Below are 15,298 nucleotides of genomic sequence, written 5' to 3'. Positions count from 1 at the left end.
TGAACATGGTCATTTCAATACACTGAATAGGCCTACATCACCGTGTAAGATTATTTTCCAGTATATGGGTGGGCACAACATGTGCCTCAGGGAAGGCAATGGCTAAATAGTGTAATCATTGGAAACTCAGCATAGTACCTTTATTGAAGAACATGTGACAACTTTCCTATGAAGGCTAGTGTGCCAATGACCCGGCATTATTTGGTCTTTAGAAATGTGGAGCAGACTGGATCAGAAGCAGGCTACCCTCCTGATCAGGCTTCACTGTTCTGTTTAGTCTACAGTATAGCACCCTCTGTGTCGACCACCTGGCTGTGTAAAATTATTAATCAATGCTGCATTTATGAAGGATTCTTTTTTCCCATCCGATAATTATTTAATTTAAAGCAACACTATGCAACGATCAGCCACATTTTGAGGGATGTTTTCATAGGCCACTAGTTTTGGTATTATCTCCAAATTCATTTTGATGCAATGTGATCATGATATGACAGACAATTACATGTGTTGTTCTCATTAGCCATCCATGATATGCACTATGTAGTTCTGTGTTCAGGGCTGGAACACCCTCCAAAAATGTAAGAGAAGCTTTCACAGCGCAACAATGCCAACTGTATTGGCAAAAGACACCAGTGAACATGTTTACAGCTTTTATCAGTGCCAAATAGGCTTTTGGTGGTGTACTATATGCCTTTTAAATAGTTAGCTTACTAGTGTCAGACCAAAACTCCTTACTGCTGCTTTAAGCATGAAGTTATCTTCAAGCTATAGCAGGAGCTGCCAATAGCAGCATGACTGAATGTATGTGGTCTCTTTAAACTGAAATTAAATATAGAGGGGATTTTCTAACTTTGATTTTGCCATATTGGCAGTCTTTCAAAGGTAGGGGGCAATGACATCAATGAGTGGAGAGGTCACCTCACACATGAGCAGACATTCAAACAGACTGGAGAATAAGCATTGAAGGGAGGAACCGCTTAAGCCTCATATAACACCATAGGCCATTTCTTTTGTATAGACCAGCTGTAAAGGACAAGCGCAATATAGTAACTTTGTTTCCAGTGCATCTTCTGTTGGTGGCGGACCTCTTAATAGACCTATTTAGGATATAGATGGCAAATGTTCTGCTCAATGTTTTGATAACATTGCTGATATAGCATACTAAAAAGTCACAGACAATGACATTACAATTGAATCTATATTATGACTAATATAATGACATCAACATATAAAGTAGCACAAAAGAAAACATTGTAGCTACCAAGAGAGAAAACTGAAACCAACTGAGTTTTTGTTTTCCCTACAGTTACTGCTGAACTAAGAATAATATCTGCCGTTAGTGGCATGAGTTCTCATGATTCATGATTGTTTTCATACACAGCGAAATATTACTATGTGATACAGAGCACAGATCTCATCTTTATTCTCACATTCACAAGCTACACCTTCTCTGGATTTTATTGCTCAAATTTAACTTTAGCACCATCTAGCGAAAGATCGATAGCCGATAGCGCTGTAACCCTAAATATCCCACATAAGTAAATAGGACCCCAATGCAGACATTTTTAATTAAGCAAATTAAAATGTTTATGCACTGTTACTTCTTATTTCATATGCAAAAGTTTGAACACCCTTCCACGTGATAAGTCTTCAAACTCAACATAAACTTGCCAGGCTTTGACTTGTAAGGCAAGCCAAGTATTACCATCTGGAATGAGAGGGAATCTCAGAGGCTGAGGAATTCTCTGACTCTTCAAATATTGTGGAAACACTCAAACATAAGCTCCTCAAAACAACTGACAGAGTATTTGAAAAATTTAACTATTAATTCCTACAACACGGGTAGAATAAAGAGAGATTAAAATACTTCTAGCTTGAAATCCTCACCTACTTAAATCTCATTAATAATGGACTGTTTTGGTCACAATGAAAAGATGAAAACGTTGTCAGGAAAACACTTTATACCTACTTACAAGAAAAAGGCCAAGTAAACCCCCATATGACGCATATGTCTGCTTGCACAAACAGGATCTACCAGTAGGGTCAGAGGGAAACTGTACCAGCAACCTAATAACAGAAGTCTGTGTGCAAAGAGAACAAAGTAACATCTACATAAGCCAGAATCAATTGAAACAAGTGCTGTGGATAGATAGACTCAAACACAGTCAGCAAAGGTATGTTTGGAGTAAAAGGAGCAGCAGTTGATGAAAATAACTGAACCCATTGCCACCTGTTCAGCACAGGAGTGGAAATGTTATGTTTTGGGATTGTGTGGCAGCCAGTGGCACAGGAAACATTGTAGGAATAGAGGGAAGAATGCATTCCAATAAACATCATCAAATTCTGTATGCGAAATGTCATGCAGTAAGTGAACACACCGAAGCTGTGGAGAGGTTGGCTTCTAGAACAAGACAATGATCCAAACGCATACATTTGTAGAAGGTCTTTATCAACTACAGTGAACACTGATGGCAGATGTGTCATTGTTTAAGGCTTGCAATACAAATGGGCGGATTATCGCAGAATAACTTGGTTACTTTCAGGATTCGGCATGTGGGATATACTAGACTGTGTGGTTCTTTTCAACATAGCCCTAAAGAAATTATGGAAATCCATTCAGTGGGTGCCTGTGGAAATATGGTCACATCGCAAGACATTGATTGCCAAGATAGATGTGGGAACTTACCAAGACTGTCTGATACACCTGTGAAAAGGAGGAGGACATACAAAGGACCTGCATATTGGCTTAAAGGAAAGCTAAAGGAAAATACATGTGGATTTGGCATGTGGAAACACAACACAAAGCAAGATGCCAACGTTCTACACACTAAAAAAGGAAGAGCTGTCAAGAAAGTGCATTGATCTGTAAATTAAAACAGCACACACACACACAGTGTGTAAGGTAAGAGTAAGCAGATGATAGGCTTTACAGGGCCATAAGTATCAGAAAACAAGCAGGGGAATTGTGACAGGAAAGCATAATTACACATGCCATGCCACACGTACTAAGCAACACCAAGTGTGAGGATACTGTGTATTCCAGTGGACTGTTTCTGACAGTATGCATCTTGACAGAATATGACCTAGCCTAGGAGGTTACTATATGTGGTTAAAATACACAGAGAAATCATGTAAGAAGCACATCATTAAAGTTCAGCTTGGAATTAAAAAGCTCCATGTTCACTTTATTAAGCATCAACTTTGCCTAAAAAAAGAAATAGCCCTTTAGCATCACCTTCTGGCTGGAGGTATAGGTAACATCACAGGCTGAATGAAGACAGTAAATTCATTTTCACCCCAAAACTCTTAACCAGGACACTTGAGGACTGTGAAGTAGACCTCTCAACAAATACATTTCCATCTAAATCTACTGCCAAACCAGTTTGATGTTCAGTATCACTAAGGAGGGGGATCAAATCTCTTTTTCCAGAGACTGGAGAACAGTGCACCATGGAGTCTCCTAACTCACTGAACAAGAAAGACGCATCTCATTGGGAACGCATGTACAAGACATTATATCCTGGGTTTAAAATATTTCATAATTATCATTTAATCATTAGATTCAATTATTATGCAGGTCATGCAGAACTGCTGGTCAATACAGTATCACTTTGTAATGCCTTCATATATATCACAGTTTATGTGCACACTTTAGCAAAAAGAACACATGACACTCACTCACATATGAATGCCCATTCTTGTTTTTCCAATTCCACAAACTTACTACTGATTTATAAAACAGGACGCGCTTTTCATGTAATTATGTAATCATGTAACAGATTTCCATTTTCAGTATGGCCCAAAAGAATTTAGAAAAATCCATTCAGTGGTTGCATCTGCCATGTGTGAGGAAAGGATGGAAACATACCAAGGACCTCCATGAGAAGTAGGAGAACACTCAGGTGTAGTTAAAGGTGTAGCAGTGGTTGTGGCTCCCTGGGGCTTTTGAGACAGAAATAGGCATGATGGCTAATTGTACTTGTACTCAATGTCTCTCGATCGCAACAATACTCACACACCAGGGCATACCAGCAAAATACAGCAACCCTGTGGCTGCTCTGCCTTAGGGAGAAAACATACGTTAGGTGTTTCTGTGGCAATGGATGAGGAATTTCAGCTGAAAGGACAATGTTTAACTTTGAATTTACTGTTTGTGACTCTTCTTACCTAAAAAAATGAAATTACTAACCCCATCTTTGACACTATGAAAGGAAAACGTCACCACAGTTCTTTTCCAAGACAGCTTAGAAGATACCAGGATGTATGTGTCTATAGTGGCACACATGTGTACAATAATACAGCTTTAGATTTTCATCATAACCATCTTCAAATCTTAGAAAGAATCTTAAAGGTTAGAGAGAACAAACTTGGCAATGCCTGTGTCATTCTGGAAAATCTGCACTTCTTGATTGAGTTTTTTTGTTTTTGACGATGTCATTCGACAGTCATTTCTAGATTATCCATTTGAAGACAAGTTAAATCTAGATTCGACAGGAACATGTGCCATCTAAAGGTTCTCAACATTCACAACAGGGATCACGTCTAGCAGGCCCTACCAGAGCACTTACTAAGTCCGTGCCTGATGTGTGTGGAATGGACGGACACAAACCAAGGACCTGTATGAAGAGCTCAGGGAAACCATTTTGTATGGCACACAAAGTAAGAAGGCGTCACTCCTCAAAAAAAGAAGGAAGAGCCATCAAGGCTTTAACGCACACAGAGGAGTCCATGCACACCTTGCCAGACACATTGCAGATGACAGTTTCTCTTTATATTTTCACATAAGACAGGGAGCCCCTGATGAGTTATCTGTCGGGATCAGTAAACCTGTAACCAAGGAAACAATTGTCTGACTTACTGGTAAAAAAAAACCTATTGGCCACAAAGAGGACAACCAAGGGCATGACCACAAGGGCAAGAGACACTGTGCGTCTCTTAAAAGCGTGACTTTGATAGTTGACATGATGGTGCTAGCTGACACGATAGGGCATCCAGCGTAGTAGGGAGGGCTGTGGAAATATAGCAGTTTAGACAAAAGTACAGTTTTACAAAAATATTTACACAAGTATTGTTAAACACCACAGATAATATTGGGGGAAACAGAAATATTCTGTCAAAACCTCATAGCCTACTTGCATACACAATATGGCCAAGTCTAGCATACTTCAGTATTTAAAAAAATATTATTAATATCTGACAAAAAAACTGTTGTCTTGACATGTTAGCACCTATAGCCCAGCACAATTGAGAAAAAGGCTGTGCAGGGGCTAATCACATCAAACCAATTCAACACACATAAGGCAGCTGTAACATTATGCTTGTGTCAGACAACAGAGTTAGTGTACATCATGGCATTTGTTCTAACTCTTCGGGAGCTTTTACAGTTTTTCACAATTGTTAACACACGTTTTTCAAAACAATAACGGCTTTCTCAAAACTGAACACAGAAAACTGAAAACCTCACACACAAAATGCTAAACCTGACACTCCCTTTGCAAGATGACTCTTTGCCATCAAATCTCTTAACTGTTCACAAAATGGAACTCGTGTTTTCATTTGGTACACACAGCCATATTTTCAAAAGACACACACATACATTCATTGAGTACACACAACTAAGCATTTGCTGCACACTACCAAGCATTTAGAGCACACTGCAGTGCAAAATTGAAAACACAATCATCGAAATGGAACACACCATATGAATGACAATGACTCTGGAGAATGAGCCATTTCTCCTTTTGTAAAATGTCTCAGTGTAGGCCTACTTTTTTCATAGTTAAACATAAAACAGCACACAAAGTTTTATTTCGGTACACACAGAGAACAGTACAGTACTGTAAACCGTGTGATACCGTTGTTCTCACAAACCATATTTACAATTGGTTTGGCGGTGAAAGTGTATGTTCTTCCTCCACGGTGTGGTTCACTTTCAGTCCTGCAAAATACAAATACTGTGAGCACAATGTATTCTATTGATATGCAGTATTACAGTACACAAGGCAAATAGATTTCGTACCCGTTCTCCATCCTGAAGTTTCTAATGATGGCAGCAACTGTGAAGCGGCTGAGATTTGGTTGGACACTCTGACCAGCCTCCCTCATTCTCAAACTATGGTTGAGCACATGGTCTACCCCAGCGGCCCAAATTTCATTAGAGATGATCATTCTCCTTCTTCTTTCTCCTCCTCCTCCTCCTCCTCCTCCTCCTCGTCCTCCTACTCCTCCTCCCCCTTGTCCCCGTCCTTCTTGTCCTCCTCCTGCAGTCCTCATTGCAAATTGCTCAACAGACCTGAATGTTTAGAGATTTGACTATTTGTGTGTTGTAGGTTGATGCTTTGAGATTTTACTTGAGAAGTGTGTGCAACAACTGAACATTGTGTGTAGTGTTTTGACAACAAGGTGAAGTGCAATTGACATCAGAGTGTAAACAAGGAAAATCAGAGTCTAATGCAGATAAGGGAGTGTGAAGTAGTGCCAAATTGGGTCGAGCGATTGGTACATGAAGTGAAGGTTGTGTAAATTGTGCCGAATTTTCGCTTTTTGTGTGTTAACAACTGTGAAAAACTGTAAATGATTGCTTCTGCAGCATCTTTTTCACTGTTGATCACAGCACTTTGGTCAACGTGAGTTGTTTTTAAATGTGCTTTATAAATACATTTGACCTTGACTTTGATTGTTTGCATTGCGGTCCTCATCCATCTGGTGCAGATCTGCTTGATGACCTTTCCTTCCACCTCCTTTCCATATTTAACGTCGGTCATCTACCTGGCCTCTTCATTCCTCTTCACCATCCTCTCCCCACCTCAATTTCCAAGATCACTTCCTAATATGCGACCCAGTCCCCCTCTCTCTTCAGGGTCTGATGGCTGAGGTTCCAACACTTCCTCATGGCACTGGAGGTGGGATTCCCTTCAAACTACTCGAAGTACAGAAGAGTCACTCATTGAAAGCTGCAGTGGAAATGAACTGTGAGTGCAACAAGGATGGAATTAGTGTACAGTAATGAGTGGTTGTATACAAATCACATTATAGCTCAAATACGACTTAATAAACAATGTTTAAATCAGTGCTTGCTTGTTTAGCAAGATGGTAAGTAGGTGAAGCAAATACCTTTGACTGATATTTAAGGACAAATTTAGTCCATAGCCCACAATAACCGCTACTCACATAAGCTTCAATGTGCACACACTGATTTATCATGCTGCTCTCCTACAACACACCAGTATTCCAAGAGCTCTCCATCATGGTGTAGTTCTGAAAGTATTAAGGGGCTTTGCCAAGGCACTTAGTCATTGTCATTGTCCACACATCAACTGTTTCCTTTTTAGCAATGTTGGACATCATTTATTAGTGTTGACAAATGTCCACTTCTTTTCAATAAGGAGTCGGAAACTGTTTCCTCACTGGCCAATGATTGCCAAGCAGCTTCTCGGCTTTTGCGAGGCCAATTCTGATTCTGTCCGCTGCTGAGAACTCCAGGAGGAGCGGGACCTAATACAAAGACACCTACTGCTTCAGAAGGGTTTAGTTGACCAGAGAATGAAATCTCATCAAAACCAATAATTAAGTAAGCACACAGGACACTCAACTATGCCAAGTCAAGTGGACTTTTTCTTTTCTTTCTAAAATGATCCAGGACACAATACCTATGCAGAGACAAATGTCTACATCACAGCCCCTCTAAAAGGGCTAGCAGGTCAGTACTGTAAACATTCACTGGTCTGTTGCACTGGTGCCTTCTGGCGTCCCCATAGCAGACTATGTGCATACAGACAACTGACTTACTGAACATAAAACAAGGTGCAACCATGCATATAATTTAGCTACATAGGTTACCATCCTGTTAAATAGAACATGGAACAGGATGGTAACCTATGCAGAGCTAAATTATATGCATGGCTGCACCATGTAGAATAACAGTGAAATACCATGACGGACTACACAATTGGGTTACAAAAAAGCAACAAAAATATACATTACTAAAGATAGGATTATAAAAATTGACTTAATTTTCAATTACACATCATGATGCTCTTTCAATTGTTTGTATTTACCTCTGTCAATACAGTGTTTATAATGTTTCATAAAGCTTGTATGTACATCCTAATAAACTTCTCATTCTTGTTTTTCCACTGACAGAAATCACAATTGTACAACACATTTCACAAGCATTGCTGTGTAACACAAAATAATATAAGAAACAACAAAAAGAACATTGTCCAGCCTAGTGGCTTACATGCAAGGCAGAGAGTACCCTACTTTATCAGGTTTAAATAGACACCATATGTCGTAAATAAACAAAAATAATTTAAGCAGCAGACCATTTAAAACAAGCCTCCCTCAGTTCATTCATTATACTTACATGGTCACCAAAATAAAAACAAATCCATAGTAATTATCTTAAGAATAACCGCGTTTGAGCTTGGAGACCAATAATCATATAAACAATCGAAACAGCTCACATTTTGCAGGTACGATCTATGTAACTTGGAGAAGTTATCATGAATATCACATTAACATGATTTTTTTACTGACATCAAGTATGGTATCTTTTTCAAGTGGTTGCAGCTTTTTAGGAGTAACTGAAAAAAAATTATCGTAAATGAATCTGAAGCACAGGGTCACTTAGATGAAATGCGTGAGTCTACACTGTTGTTGTACAGGCTACACTGACCCTCACAACATCCTGTCAGAGGATAGCTACCAAACCTGTCATGTTAGGCTGAGCCCCGTTCTGTGGTATGTGGTTTAAGATTAGGCACATGTTGCCGGGTCATCAAACTCTCCCATTTTGGAGAACCAACAGATGCAATGTAATCCAGTTAACCAATCCAAGTGTGAAGAACAGGGCCCAGGTCTGTGTGGCCTATCTGTTCAGGACTAAACTGACAAACACAATCAACAAAACATGAATCTACTGAGGGTGTGCATGAAGATGTTTGTTAGAATCAGTAAACCAGTGTTTGACAAAGTGATATGATTTATAGGTAAACCTCTGTAATGGCCAAAGAGTGGGTGATAAAGGGTAGGAAAGCATAATTACACATGCCATGACACACGTACTAAGCAACACAAATGTGAGGATACTGTGTATTCCAGTGGGCTGTTTTTGACAGTATGCATTTTGACAGAATATGACCTAGCCTAGGAGGTTACTCTATGTGGTTAAAATACACAGACAAATCATGTAAGAAGCACATCATTAAAGTTCAGCTTGGAATTAAAAAGCTTCCCATGCACATCCTTGCTTACACATGCTATGCACATCAAATGGTTATCGTGTTTCTACTGTTTCCATGTTAACTTTGTTAAGCATTGACTTTGCTCGAAAAACAAATACAGCCCTTTAGCTCCATCTTCTGGCTGTGGATATAGGCTACATGACAGGCTGAATGAAGACAGTAAATGAACACACACACACACAAACACACACACACACACACACACACACACACACACACACACACACAGACAGACAGACAGACAGACAGACAGACAGACAGACAGACAGACAGACAGACAGACAGACACAAAGACAGACAGACAGACAGACAGACAGACAGACAAATACCTATGGTATATCATTCACCAGTTCTCCACAACTCTAATTCTAATTACCTCTGCACTACAAAATATACTTACATGTCATTTTCATTTCAAATACATGATCATAAACTAAAGAAAATACCAGTGCTTGCGAAGCAAAAAAAAAGTCTACATTTGAAACCGGCTATAGTTTGACCACTTTTTATGTCATCAGGAAGTTGGTTCAAAAGCTGAGCAGCATAACAGCTAAAGGCTGCTTCACTCTGTTGCTGCTGCTGCTGCTGCTGCAAAGGCTGCTGTTTAGTTCTGACAGCAGGTATTACCAACACATTTTTGTCCAGTCATCTGAGAGGTCTAGCAGGTGTGTACAGCTGAAACATATCTAAGGGGTAATTGGGTCCTGTCCCATTTAGTGATTTATAAATAATTTAAAGTTAAAATCTGTGACTTACTTACAGTTCTTTTCATTTTCGTGACAAGTCTGGCAACTGTATTTTGTAGAAGCTGAAGCTGTTTGATGGTCTTCTTAGGAAGTCCTGTGACAAGACCATTGCAGTTGTGAACCACATGAAGATAAAGGCATTCATGAGTTTTTCTAAATCATGTATTGACATAAGGACTCTAAGTTTGGTATGTTTTTGAGATAGTAAAAAGTTGATTTAGCTATTGCCTTCACATGGCTGTTAAAACTGAGATCCCAATCAATTTAGATACCAACGTTTTAAACAGTGCCCTTCACTTTAAGTCCTTTTATGTCAAGATTAGTAGCAATCCTAAGTCTCTCCTCACTTTTCCCAAATAGAATTATTTCAGTGAAAAAGTAAGTTTGTTTGCTTAAGTAAATGTGGGTGTCATCAGCAGAGCTATGATAAGAGCTCTTATTGTCTTTAATTATTTGTCCAAGTGGGAGCATATACAGGTTGAATAAGTAAGGCCTCAAGATCGCCCCCTGGGGACAACACAGGTGAAGGATGCTGGTGTTGCGGTAAAGTTTCCAATAGCAACAAAGAAGCTAATGTCTTACAGGGGGGTGTTCGTCGTAGCTCGCTAAGCGGTTTAACGAGCTAATTTCCAGGCTAAGATAAAAAACGCCCCTCTTTTTGGTTCATGGAAGCAACTTTCGATAAATCATCATAGTAACATATCAATTAGCACTAACCTGCTCCAGCGCAGGCTAACTTAAGTGTAGCTGGATAAGCTTGCCACACCCCTGGAAAAAGGAGGGATCCCATTGACCAAGGACTGATATTAGATAGTTAGATTAACCTAGGGAGAGAGTTCTTTGCGATCGCCAAGATCCATTATTCCATTATGATGAGTTCTTGTATGAGCGCCACCGATTCAGCCGACAAGGAATAATTAATTTACAAGACCTTCTCGAGTCATTTATTGCAAACACCACAGTCGAACATTGACTGTCTTGCACTTTTTTGCGAGTGGTACATTTTTGTAGTGTCAGTGATGCGGAGAACAAAGCACTCCTAATTATATGAGTGTTATTAGTACACCATAGCATATCATTATTGTAGAAAATGATTAAGGTGGACTCATGATAAGAATAGAGAGAAATACAGACAATTTATTTTCACTGCTTCAATTTGTTGCATTTGTTATTAATACATTTAGTCATTTAACAGACGCTTTTATTCAAAGCGACTTACAAGGAAATGTAAAACTACATCAAGGAAGGAGGTGAGGGGATTCGAACTAGCAATCTTACAGATTCGACCCGGTAGAGGAAACCTCTGTACCAGTTGACACTTGCCGTCAGGTATTCATGCATAGATATCACCCTATAAACATCCCAACACACCTTGCTCTCACAGCAGTGGCGGTGTTGAATTTTGCCATCATTATGGTCTTGTGTTCTTCATAAGCGTTCATGTTCATCTCCTGCTCGCCAGCGGAGAAAAAAGAGCCCTTTTCTTTGAGTTTAGAACCATTATACCGTTAGAAAATCATGGTTTTGGTGATCGACCTTTCCTGCCTTTTGAAGTAGGACGTGCACGCGCAAATGCCATGATAACTTTAGCCTGGTTGAAATTAACCACATGATTTGGATGCGGATCAGCCGTTAACGAACCGATATTTGCTGTTCTCAATCAGCTCGCTAATCTTAACGGGCTAAAAGGCCAATTGATTAACTTAGCTTCAACCCTACGACGAACGGGCCCCTTATGGTGTTTTCTTTCAGTCTTCCTACACTCTCTTTAACAGTCTCATTTTTTTATTTAAATAATTCAGCAAATCGTCGACAGAGTCTGACAGTTAATAGGCCAGGCAAATTAACCCTTTTTGGAGCCAATAATAGAATTAATTGTAAAAGAATTTTTTTCAGCATAGATCATTTCTATGAGGTGTCCAGAACAACATACTAAAAGTCCTAAGAAATCCTAGTTGAGGAAATATGTTTAATTCTCATCAATCTGAGATGTGTGCTAATAATGCATGGCAAAAATACACCTCAAAAATGTAATTTTTTTCCTTTACTCCTATCAAAATGAAACTTTACACAATGAAAGTACCCATGAAAAGTAACATTTTTTGTATTACAAGTTTCTTTGAAAATGAATTTTAATATGCAAATGAGCTATACACTAATCGAATATGCCCAAAATACATCCAAATAGGCTTATTTTTTTCCTTTACTCCTACCACAATAAAACTTTACATAGTAAAAGTATACATGAAAAGTAACTTTTTTTGTATTACAAGTTTCTTTTTAAATGAATTTAAATATGCACATGAGCAGCACACTTATTGAATATGTCCTAATTGCATAGGCAGAAACACCATACCCCTGGCAGGTACTACCAAGCCAGGCAGTTTTCAGGTTAGAGGCCAGTCTAAAAGCAGCATTGCCATCTCCCATTGGCAGTAGGATGATTGGATGAAGATTGGGCCGATGTATTTGTCATACATATGAAGGTGTTTCTGCCTACGGACATATTCAATAAGTGTGGAGCTCATGTGCATATTCAAATTAATTTCAAAAGAAACTTGTAATACAAAAAAAGTTACTTTTCATGTATACTTTTACTATGTAAAGTTTTATTGTGGTAGGAGTAAAGGAAAAAAATAAGCCTATTTGGATGTATTGTAGCGACCTGTATGTGTTGATGTGTTAATGTTAATGTTCATTGTGATGTCTGTGTGCCTGTGTGCCTGTGTCCTTGCTCTCTGTCAGCCGCGGCAGCTCATGTGTGGGTGGCTATGCGCTGCGGGGGGCTGGCAGAGTAGCCGGGGGGCGGGGACACCTGGATAAGATAACGTGTTTCTTGTTGTTGAGCCTCTTCGTGCTCGCGGTTTAGTGATGAGCAGTCAGAGTGATTAAAGTTCCCATGGATGTAAACAATAAAGTAATCATTCACAGAAACCCCTCTCTGCGTAGTGCCTGAGATCGCTTTGGGCATATTCGATTAGTGTATAGCTCATTTGCATATACAAATTAATTTCAAAAGAAACTTGTAATACAAATTGTTTTACTTTTCATGGGTACTTTCATTGTGTAAAGTTTCATTTTGATAGGAGTAAAGGAAAAAAATTACATTTTTGAGGTGTATTTTTGCCATGCATTATTAGCACACATCTCAGATTGATGAGAATTAAACATATTTCCTCAACTAGGATTTCTTAGGACTTTTAGTATGTTGTTCTGGACACCTCATAGAAATTATCTATGCTGAAAAAAATTATTTTACAATTAGTCTGTCGTAAAACGCTATTTTGCCTGGACTATAACTCGATGTCCTTGAAAGTGCCTGCTTAAAGAGATCACTCGTGATCATTTATGACTACCGTAATTTCCGGACTATTGAGCGCACCTGAATATAAGCCTCACCCACTGAATTTAAAAATAATTATTATTTTTTACATAAATAAGCCGCACATGTCTATAAGCCACAGGTGCCTACCGGTACATTGAAACAAATGAACTTTACACAGGCTAAAATGAATATCAAAAGTAATACAATAGTGATGCATATTATTAGTTTTGCCAGTTACGATAAGTGCACTGTTGCTTTAAGAGAGCAAGAGTCAATCAGAGGCTAGAATGTTAGATTGAAGACAACGAGATAGAAGAAAGATGCTAGTTTGAAACCAGTGAGCTAAATAACTTGAAAAGACTGGATTTGTATTGTTGTAAACTTTTTTTTTATGGTCTAAAGTGTTTTGAGTTGAGTTCTGTCTACGCCGGTAGACTGAGGTTATTTTGACATTAGTTAAGTTATTGAGAGATACTGAGAAATCGCGTGGAGCTAAGCATCCATGCGGCTGCATCCATGCTAGCATCCTAGCTCCACAAAGCCACCGTAAACACAAAGACACCGTATACAGTCACAGGTATAATAATCCATAAATTAGCCGCGTCATTGTTTAAGCCGCGAGGTTATAGTCCGGAAATTACGGTATATATCTTAGTCATAGAACTGGGGAGGAGGAGCTAGGGTACTGCTCTTCTTGGGTGAGATCTGAGGGCTGGCAGCGATGGAGAGAGAGAGAGAGAGAGACAGCTTGGTTCCTACAAGTAGTGCAAGATATGTGCATATTGCAGGATACATAGGGGACAGCCAACAAAAAACACTTGGAAGTGCAAAGCGTGTGATGTCTACCTTTGCCTTCTACCAGAGAGAAATAGTTGCGGACTAATCATTTCTGTCATCTATTGAGTAGCCTACAGCTTTTATACTCTTTTGGACTTTCAAAACTGATGGTTGTGGGGGGCCCATTACCTTTTGGCCATTGTCTTTGACAGATGGGCCATAAGCAGTGACAATGTGGAGGGGCAATCAAATGTTTGTTTGCACCTATCTCATCAATATTCATTGTGTAGGTACACTGGTTTTGGAGAGGAAAGGTTACTCTAAAGTTACTAATATTTAGTAGTGAAACCACAGAATATCTGAATGCTGAAATCACCTATGTGTAGGGAACACCTATATTTACAACGTTCAAGTCTTGGCCAGAAATCTTTACAATGTGTTGTAAGTCTCAAGTCTGAGCTCCTCTGAAAGTAGGTTTTTGTAAGGGTATGTTTACATTTGATTTAAATAAAAATGTATTTACTACATTCCTTTTACTCTCATGTTATTGCTGAAGTTTTCTACAATATAACCATAAATGGCACTTTAGGTGAAATTTACAAAAATATCAAGGTATGTCAGACTACCTCAAAGAGTCTGACAGGCCTTGGACTGTGGAGTGGTATGGAATGTAATCGGAGCAAACATGGTGACATATTTGCAGTTCAACGAAATCAGTCAACGGCTGTTAAACTTAAACTTAAACTTCAGCTAACCTGAGGAAGATCTCAGGACCATGGACAGCATCGCCCGTTTGTAGCTGTTCGGCGAACCGGTCCCTGACTTGACACCAATAGGTCTTCTTGTAGGCTGCAGTGAATTCCCAGGTTCACAGTTTTATCAGCCTCAAAAGAAGCAGGGGGATGATTATTGCAATATAACAACGACAGCGGTCCTAATTGAAGACGGAAACTTGCAACATAGGAAACAAAGCTGGTGTTGCTGGCATATGAAAACCAAACGAATGGAAAGAATTATGCTCAGAGTTTTCCAATGAATTTGCAGCAGACATCTTTGCCTTGATAAGCTCACCTGATCTAGAACAGGGGGCTTTCAGTTGAGTAAACATCTCTACAAATCTTCAACCGATTCATGAAAGCATGTACTACAAAACCAAAACAGTCTTGCCCTTTAAATCAATCTCTCAAAAGCAAAGGCAACATAAC

The sequence above is a fragment of the Clupea harengus genome, chromosome 2 (genome assembly GCF_900700415.2).
Source record: "Clupea harengus chromosome 2, Ch_v2.0.2, whole genome shotgun sequence".
In the NCBI taxonomy this organism is placed as follows: domain Eukaryota; kingdom Metazoa; phylum Chordata; class Actinopteri; order Clupeiformes; family Clupeidae; genus Clupea; species Clupea harengus.
Note: the sequence above shows the minus strand (reverse complement) of the source record.